This window comes from Rhinolophus sinicus, linkage group LG01 (assembly GCF_036562045.2).
Source record: "Rhinolophus sinicus isolate RSC01 linkage group LG01, ASM3656204v1, whole genome shotgun sequence".
NCBI classification, from domain to species: Eukaryota; Metazoa; Chordata; class Mammalia; order Chiroptera; family Rhinolophidae; genus Rhinolophus; species Rhinolophus sinicus.
In genome coordinates, this window is record NC_133751.1 from 150,522,009 (window position 1) to 150,530,348 (window position 8,340).

At 35.0% G+C, this 8,340-nt stretch overlaps 1 pseudogene; it reads right to left on the minus strand.

The window, feature by feature from the left end:
* Positions 1–552: 552 nt before the first annotated feature.
* Positions 553–5,400, minus strand: LOC109445253 (non-histone chromosomal protein HMG-14; annotated as a pseudogene).
* Between the last annotated feature and the right edge of the window lie 2,940 nt (positions 5,401–8,340).

Genomic DNA, 8,340 nt, shown 5'->3' on the forward strand with positions numbered 1-8,340 from the left:
TGCACTACCTACTCAAATTTTAAATCTTTCATAGCACATTAACAAAATTACTAAGAAAACTGGATTACCATGATCAAAGATGTTACAGAGTGCACAAAATTTTTACAGGGAGAGCCAAGATCTTGAAGTGTTTTGTTTAGGAAACAATTCTTCCAGAAACATGGGACTAGAAGTAATTAAAAATTTTCAAGACATAGTAAATGCATGACTGACTCCAAATTGCCATTTAGTATGCTTTGTATTATAGGATAAAAAAACTACCCCCATCTATGGAATGTTAAGCTGACACCCAAGACAATCAAAGCCATCCATGTTCAATATCCTACTATTTTCTGGTTGTACCAAAAGTAAACAACCAGCAAATGATTTCACCTCTTTAAAAAAAGCATTTACACTACAAAAAAAAGGAAAAAAAATGGGGGTGAGGTGTAATTTCTTCCTTCTTAATGTTTCTAGAGCTATTAAAAAACTTACAAAATAGTTGATGAAACTATTCTTCTAGATTGTACAAGTAGGGAAATGGGAACTACTGATAAGATATGGTATATGATATTAATCAGACCTGGTGTCTTTCTCTCCTGCTTCATCAGAAAATGGGCTCTCCTCATTTTCAGATACTCTGTTTTCTGCAGGTAAATCTTTAGTATCTTGGTTAGCCAGTTGGTTAGCCTGTTTTTCCATTTGTCCCTTTTTCTCTTTATTTCCTTTCAGGGTTTTTTTTTTGTTGTTGTTGTTTTTAACTTCTTTTTATTTTAAGTGTGTTTTTCCAGGACCCATCTGCTCCAGGTCAAGTAGTTGTTTCATCTAGATGTGGTGGGTGCAGCTCACACTGGCCCATGTGGGGATGGAGCCGTTAACCCTGGTATTACGAGCATCTCACTCTAACCAACTGAGCTAACCATCCACCCCCTTTTAATTTTTATTAAATTTATTAAATAACATTGGTTAGTAAAATGATATAGGTTTCAGGTGTACATTTCTATAACACATCATCTGTATATTGCGTTGTGTGTTCACCACCCAGTCAGTTCACCTTCTATCACCATATGTTTGACACCTTTTACACTCTTCTACTATTCCCCCTCCTTCCTTACCCTCTGATAACCACTAAACTGTTATCTGTGTCTATGAGTTTTTGTTTGTTTGTTTGTCGTGTTTGTTCTTTTCTTTTTTATATGTCATATACGAGTGAAGTCATGGTCCTTGGCTTTTTCTGTCTGACTTATTTCACTTAGCATGATAATCGCAAGATCCATCCATGTCACAAATGGCAGTATTTCATCTTTTCTTATGGTTGAGTAATATTCCATTGTATATATGGACCACATCTTCTTTACGCAATCATCTACGGAAGGACACTTCTGTAGTTTCCATGTCTTGGGCACTGCGAATAACGCTGCAATGAACATAAGGTTGCATATATCTTTACGGATAAATGTTTTCAGATTTTTTGAGTACATACCCAAAAGAGGGATTGCTGGGTCACACAGTAATTCTATTCTTGATTTTTTGAGGAATGTTCATAGTGTTTTCCATAGTAGCTGTACAAATTTACAGTCCCACCAGCAGTATATGAGGGTTCCTTTTTCTCCACAGCCTCTCCAACAATTGTTACTACACGTCTTGTTTATAATAGCCATTCTAACCGGTGTAAGGTGGTATCTCATTGTGGTTTTGACTTGCATTTCCCTAATAGCTAGTGAAATGGAGCATCTTTTCATGTATCTGTTGGCCATTTGTCTTCTTGGGATAAGTGTCCATTAAGGTCTTCTGCCCATTTTTAATTGGATTAATTGCTGTTTTGTTGTACGAGTTCTTTATATATTTTGGATGTTAGTCCCCTATCAGAGGTATTGTTTGCATATATCTTCTTCCATTGGTTGGGTCCCTTTTTGTTTTATTGATAGTTTCTTTTGCTGTGCAGGAGCTTTTTAGTTTGATATAGTCCCATTCATTGATTTTTGGTTCTATTTCCTTTGTCTTTCAGGTTAAATTCATAAAGTCCTCTGTGAACCCAAGGTCTATAAGTTTAGTATCTATACTTTCTTCTATGCAATTTATTGTTTTGGGTCTTATGTTTAGGTCTTTAATGCATTTTAGTTAATTTTGGTGTATGATGACATAGAGCTGTCTAGTTTCATTCTTTTTCATGTGAATGTTATTAAATAATAACATTGAATGTTATTTTTCATGTGGCTTTCCAATTTTCCCAGCACTATTTATTGAAGTGGCTTTCTTTTCTCCAATGTATGTTTTTGGCTTCTTTGTAAAAAAGTTATCTATCCGTTTATCTTGCAAAAAAAACATATATTTTAAGAAAGGAAAAAAACTGTAATACTCAATATATACCGATAAAGAAAAATGAATATAAGTCACATTTGATTTCTGCAATTGCAAAAGGTGCTCAAAGTGGTTACCATCAGTGTCCAGGCACATTTAATTACAGTGAATTACTGCTTGAGCATAACTAATATCTCTTAAAATGTGTATACATTTTTTTGGCACCCCGGTATATATATGCTAACTTTTGCATTTTCTGTTCTAGTCCATTGATCTATGTGTTCTGTTTTTTTGCCAATACCTTGTTGTTTTGATTATTGTCATTTTGTAGTATGAATTTTATTCAGGGAATGTGATACTTCCAGCCTTGTCCTTTAGTCTTAGGATTGCTTTGGCTATTCAGGGTCTTTTGTGATTCCATACAAATCTGATAATTTTTTTTGTTCCGTTTCTTTAAAAAATGCCAATGAAGGGGATTGAATTAAATGTATGTATTGCTTTGGGTAAAAATGCTTTGAAATTGGAAATCCACTGCAAAAAACAAATAAAAAAAGGCAAAAAGAAAGCACACAAATAATTGGAGATTAAACAACATGGTACTAAAGAACCCCTTTTCCCTTTTGTTTGCACTTTTTGTCTGCAGATTTATCCTTTCCTGTCACTTTTTTTTTCGTTTTTTTGGCTTCATTTCCACTTTTGCAGAAGCAGGTTGAGTTGACAACCTTGCCAACTTCCTCTTGGGCCATTCCTTCACTGCCCCCTCGGTGGAGCTGACCCTCCTCTTGGGCACCGTGGTGGCAGGGTGGGTGCTTGCTGAGTGCCTGCGGGCTGTGGTGTGCCGAGAGCCTTCCCAAGTTGGGCAGCTTGGCAGCTGCTGCAACTCCAGAACTGAAGCTGCTAGGCAACACAATGTTTTGCATACCAACTCATTCTATTGTCTAAAACGGCATTTTATCATACAAAATAAAATAGTATGGTGAACACACAATGGGATTTATAGATGATGTAATACAGAATTGTACACCTGAAATCTATGTAATTTTACTAACAATTGTCACCCCAATAAATTTAAAAAAACACAAAACAAAATAAAATAGTAAAAGTTGACTTATACAATATTCTTTATCATCAAAATGTTTTTTACACTATTTATCTAATGTACTGTTAAAAGATAAACTGAAATTAAAATTTGATTTTATATTAAATTTTAAGTTTATTATTAAAATTTTAAGACTTTATTTGAGCAAAAGTTGATTTGAATTGAGCAGCATCCAATCTAGCAGATAGAAAGGAGTCCTGACGAGTTGTACAAAATGGAAAACTTTTATAGGCAGAGGAAAGCAGGAACATGGAAGTAATACTAGGCAAAAAACTAGGTGGTTAATGCAAGATTACTTTCCTTTGGGGGATGGCAAGGGTCTACCAGGCAGAATACTGTTAATCAGACAATTCCTAACTGACTGGTTTAAGATTTCATATCTGGGATAGCTAAAACTGTAATTAGCAAGTCTTTGCTTCATGATGTACAGATTAGCATAAGCAACTTCTTTTGGGGCCTGTTGTCTTATTTTTAATAGTACACAGGGCCTTTGCAAGGTGGGAAAATTTTATTTTCCCATTTTACAAATGATGATAATAGACATAGTAGTTTGGTAATGTACGTGGAATCATATCCCAATCAATGGGACTACTGGAGCAGAGGATTTTTGCTTTCCAGTGAGGTTCTTAATCTTCTTTGTTACCTTGAAAGCATTTTACTATCAGAAATATTTTATCTTGCCCAAGGCATTGTTTACTGAATATCTACTATGAACTAGGGACTTTTACACATTATCTCATTAAAACCTCATAAACCACCCTGTTAAAAAATGATTATAGGTGAGTTCACTGAGGTTCAGAGATGTTAAGTTATTTGCCAGGCTTCAACATGATGGGATCAAGATTCTAGTCCCAAGTTCAAGAATCTTTCTTTCACAACCTTGCCTCAATTTTTTTCTACTACAAGTCTAAAAGAAAAATGAAACATTTCTGCAATCATATGTAAATATAATCCACAAGACTAATACATCCCTAGACAATCCAACAATTTTAAAGTAAAAGAAAAAGACAATAAAAGTAAAAATAAGTTACTAGAAAAAAATGAGACGAAATTAAAAACAATTCCTTTCAAAGCAGGCATCAAAATTTAGCAAATACATATTGATTTCTTACAATGTCAGGCATTATTCTAAATCTTTGTCCTCATGGAGCTTACATTCTAGAGTATTTTGATACAGAAATAGGGATATATGAGCAATGGAAAGAAAAGTATAAGAAAAAGTTAAATGCAAACACATGCAGGCCATATAGAAAAGGAGAACTAAATGAATCGTGCAAGAAAAACTCCGTCATGTTGTTCTATAATAATCCTACAAATTATTTTCAGTCATGGACAACTGAAAAGTTGCTGATTTTAATTAAGAGAGAACAAGATTTATTTTCAGAAAGGATTGTTTAACCTGCCTCTTCAATTTAGAAAAGCATGCCTCTAAATAGGACCACAGCCAGCTATTCCTTAGGAAAGGTCTGGTAGTTTCCATTCCCTTCCCTGATTGGTTACTCTCCAGGCAGCAAGTCCCACCCACTGCTGGAAAAGATGGAGGCTGAGGTCCAATGCTGTCCAGAACTGTGAGATACAGCATTTTTAAAAGTGGCTTAATTGTGGTTATAACCTTTGGCTAGGTTTATCAGCTTTTATTTTATTTCAGATAACTAGTCTGGTTATGGTAACTTCTTTACTACCCTGAGGGTATAGGTGGAGCCTTTTCCGAGGTTTAGAGGAAAGAAAAATGACTGCCTACTTTCTAGGCCGCCATGGTGGTGCCTTTGTGATTCAGCTCTGTTGTGCTGGCTCATGGAGAATGGTAGTACAGGGTTTGGGGGCAGAACTCTATTATAATTAGATGGATGCAATACCCATGTTAACTTGCCATTGTGACAGTACAGTGTGGTATAGCATGGATTTGTTTACTATGATATTAAAGCAATACACCCAGATTTTAGTTGACGACTATCAGTCCCAAAGGAAACACATTAGCTTTACTAAAGAAGAAAGAGACTGAAGTGTTTACCTAGTACCATGTTTCCCAGAAAATAAGCCCTAGAATGTTTTTTCAGGATGACATCCCCTGAACATAAGCCCTAATGAGTCTTTTGGAGCAAAACTTAATATAAGACCCGGTCTTACTTTCCAGGAAACACGGTATGCCCACTTCAGTTAAGCACTTCCTGAGAAGGACCCAGAAGTCTGCTTAATTTTCTAAATAACAAAGGATGAAGGGTTTCTCAGATATTTTTACTCGAGAAAAATCTTTGGTACTTGGATTTTTTTTTTTTTTTTAATTGGGGATTGGAGAAAGACTTAAGCTCAACTCAGTAACACCCTTTGTTCGCCTTACGATTGTAATTACTGCTCAAGAGAGAGGCTAAGTTGCTTACTTCTAGCTCCTAGGCTGCTCACGGGTGGCTGTTGTTAGAATCCCCTTGAGATAATGATTCTTCTGGGTCAGTCTGAAGAAACAGTCTGCAACAATGACAATCCCCAGGGTGACACTCTAGAGGGGGCCTAGATTCAGCTGTCAGTCACCTTCAGCCCAGAGCCATCAAATCCATTTACACAAAAGCTGGTTATCACAAACCTTTTGAAAAACCTCAGTAAAGAGGAGATTTACCCATCCTTGAATCTTCATTCTTTTTCCTTTGATTCCCTCATTCTCCTATCTTTCCTTGTTTTCCTAACTATGGCTGGGAACTTGGATTTTTTTTCCCCTTCTTTTGTTCCACCCTAGAGTTTACACTATTGTTGTCTTAAAACTTGAGCATAAGCTTGAATTTAACTCTCAAGATATATAGAAATAAATACATGACACTCTTGTATGAAAATTTTTAATCCTATTAAGTATTTTGTCTCCAAAAGTATAGGATTTTCTGGGGGTTGGGGAAGGATTGTTTCATGCTGTAATGTTGAAAACTGAAGTTCTGTGAAGTATTTTATTTCTCTAAGCATTCATTTGTCTATGCATATACATTCTTCTATCCCTTCCAATTGTATACTTACTTTCCTATTTTTTTATGCTAATGAGACTGAATCAGTTTGCAACTGAAATGAGCCTCAATAACTGTAAAAAATTATTTTGGTGTCTAACTGTTACTGAATTTCAAACATAACAATCCTGTCTGTAAATTCTATAACTTTGTATTTATAAGAAACTGATTTCCTTTCAGAGACAGAAAAAGAGAGAGAAATTGTGGTCATGCTCTAGAATTCTGATTTTTATATAATGGCATTATTATACAACATTTAATTTAACAAATTGAAAGTTTTAATGAAAAGTGTAAATAAAATATTACATTAAAATTTAAGTTTATCTCATTGGTAAACATACGGTTTCTAGAATTAGACTAACAAAGTATTGCCTGGCATAATGCCTTGAGACATTATTTGTAATTTAATTAGTTTGTCAATTATAAGAAATTTTAGTGTCATAATTAGGGATAGCGGTAACAGATATCCTAATCTTGGTAAAGGTATGAGGCTTAGTAAAAAGAGCAGGCCGAGGAAAATCTATCCTTATAGCCAAAGATACTTTATAAAGAATAAGATAGTTGGTATGCTATGTCAGGTCATGTCATTAAAGCCAGTACTAACTATACCAGTTGTATATGATGTAGCCCAGACCCTTATGTAGTCTCTGATCCCCTTCTAGTTACTACCACAAGAGGACCCATAATTTCACTGAAAAATAATTGGGAGCTTCATTTTTTCATTCAACATTATTTCTTCAGCATTCACTACTACTTGCCAGGATATAATAGTAAAAGTATCTTAAGTAACTTGCCATGTAGTGGAAAAAACCATCACCATGCAGGTTTTTGAGGATGCTCAAAAGTAGATTATTGTCAAGTAAACATACAGAAATCTTATTTATAAAATAAATTTGCCCGTTCAGACTATATAACAATGTCCCAGGAACATTGTTAGGATTTGAGGATATAAAAATCAACAAAATTAGGGACTGTGTCTCATGATAGCTTACTACTTCACTAACTTATTATAGTATAGATCACTCTTATCTCTTCAGAAACTTAGACCTGCATGGTTTGGTATTTGGCCATCTGTTAAGCCTCTTTTCTAGGCTTTCCATTTCTCTCATACCACATTCCAAACACATGAGTTTTTGTGGGTTTTTCCATTATTGGAACATGTCATCTTTTTTTCACCTTACAGCCTTTGGGATGATGAGAGCCAAGTTTATCAAATTTTATTATGTGCTTCACCCCTGTACTTTAAGGAAAGTAGGAGTATATTATTAGCTCTTATGGTTGGATGTTAGCTCTAGTGGGAGAATTAGATCACTTCATCCACTGGACTTCAATAACATTTTATTATATGCATGAAGTAAATTCTTCATACTGTCACTCATCTGTTTAATAATTTTGTTAGTTGATTTTTGTTTGTTTGTTTTCCTTATGCCACTATCACCATTAGCACAATTGTGTATTTCAATACAGATTATATAGTGTGCTCATTTCCTGAGACTGCCCTGACCAAGTACCACAAATTGGGTGATTTAAAACAACAGAAATTTATTCTCTCTCAGTTCTAGAGGCTAGAACGTGAAATCAAGAACATGTTAGCCATGTTCTTCCAGAGGCTCTTGGAACAGAATCCATTCCATGCCATTTTTTTGCCACTTACAATCCTTGGCATTCCTAAATTTATAGCCATACCACTCTAATCTCTACTTCTTTGTCTTTTTGCCTCTTCCTCTTCTATCTTGTGTCTCTCCTCTGTGTGACTCTTTTAAGGCCACTTGTCACTAGATTTAGCGCCCACCTAGGTGCTCCAGGATGATCTCCGCATCCAAAGATCCTTAACTTGGTTTCATCTGTGAGGACCCCTTCTCCAAATAAGAGAACATTTATAGTTTCTAGGAATTTCATGTAGATATGGCTTTTGGGAGGGCCAATTTGCTATATATAGGAATTTATTAATTTGATATTTTATATTTTTCATATGTT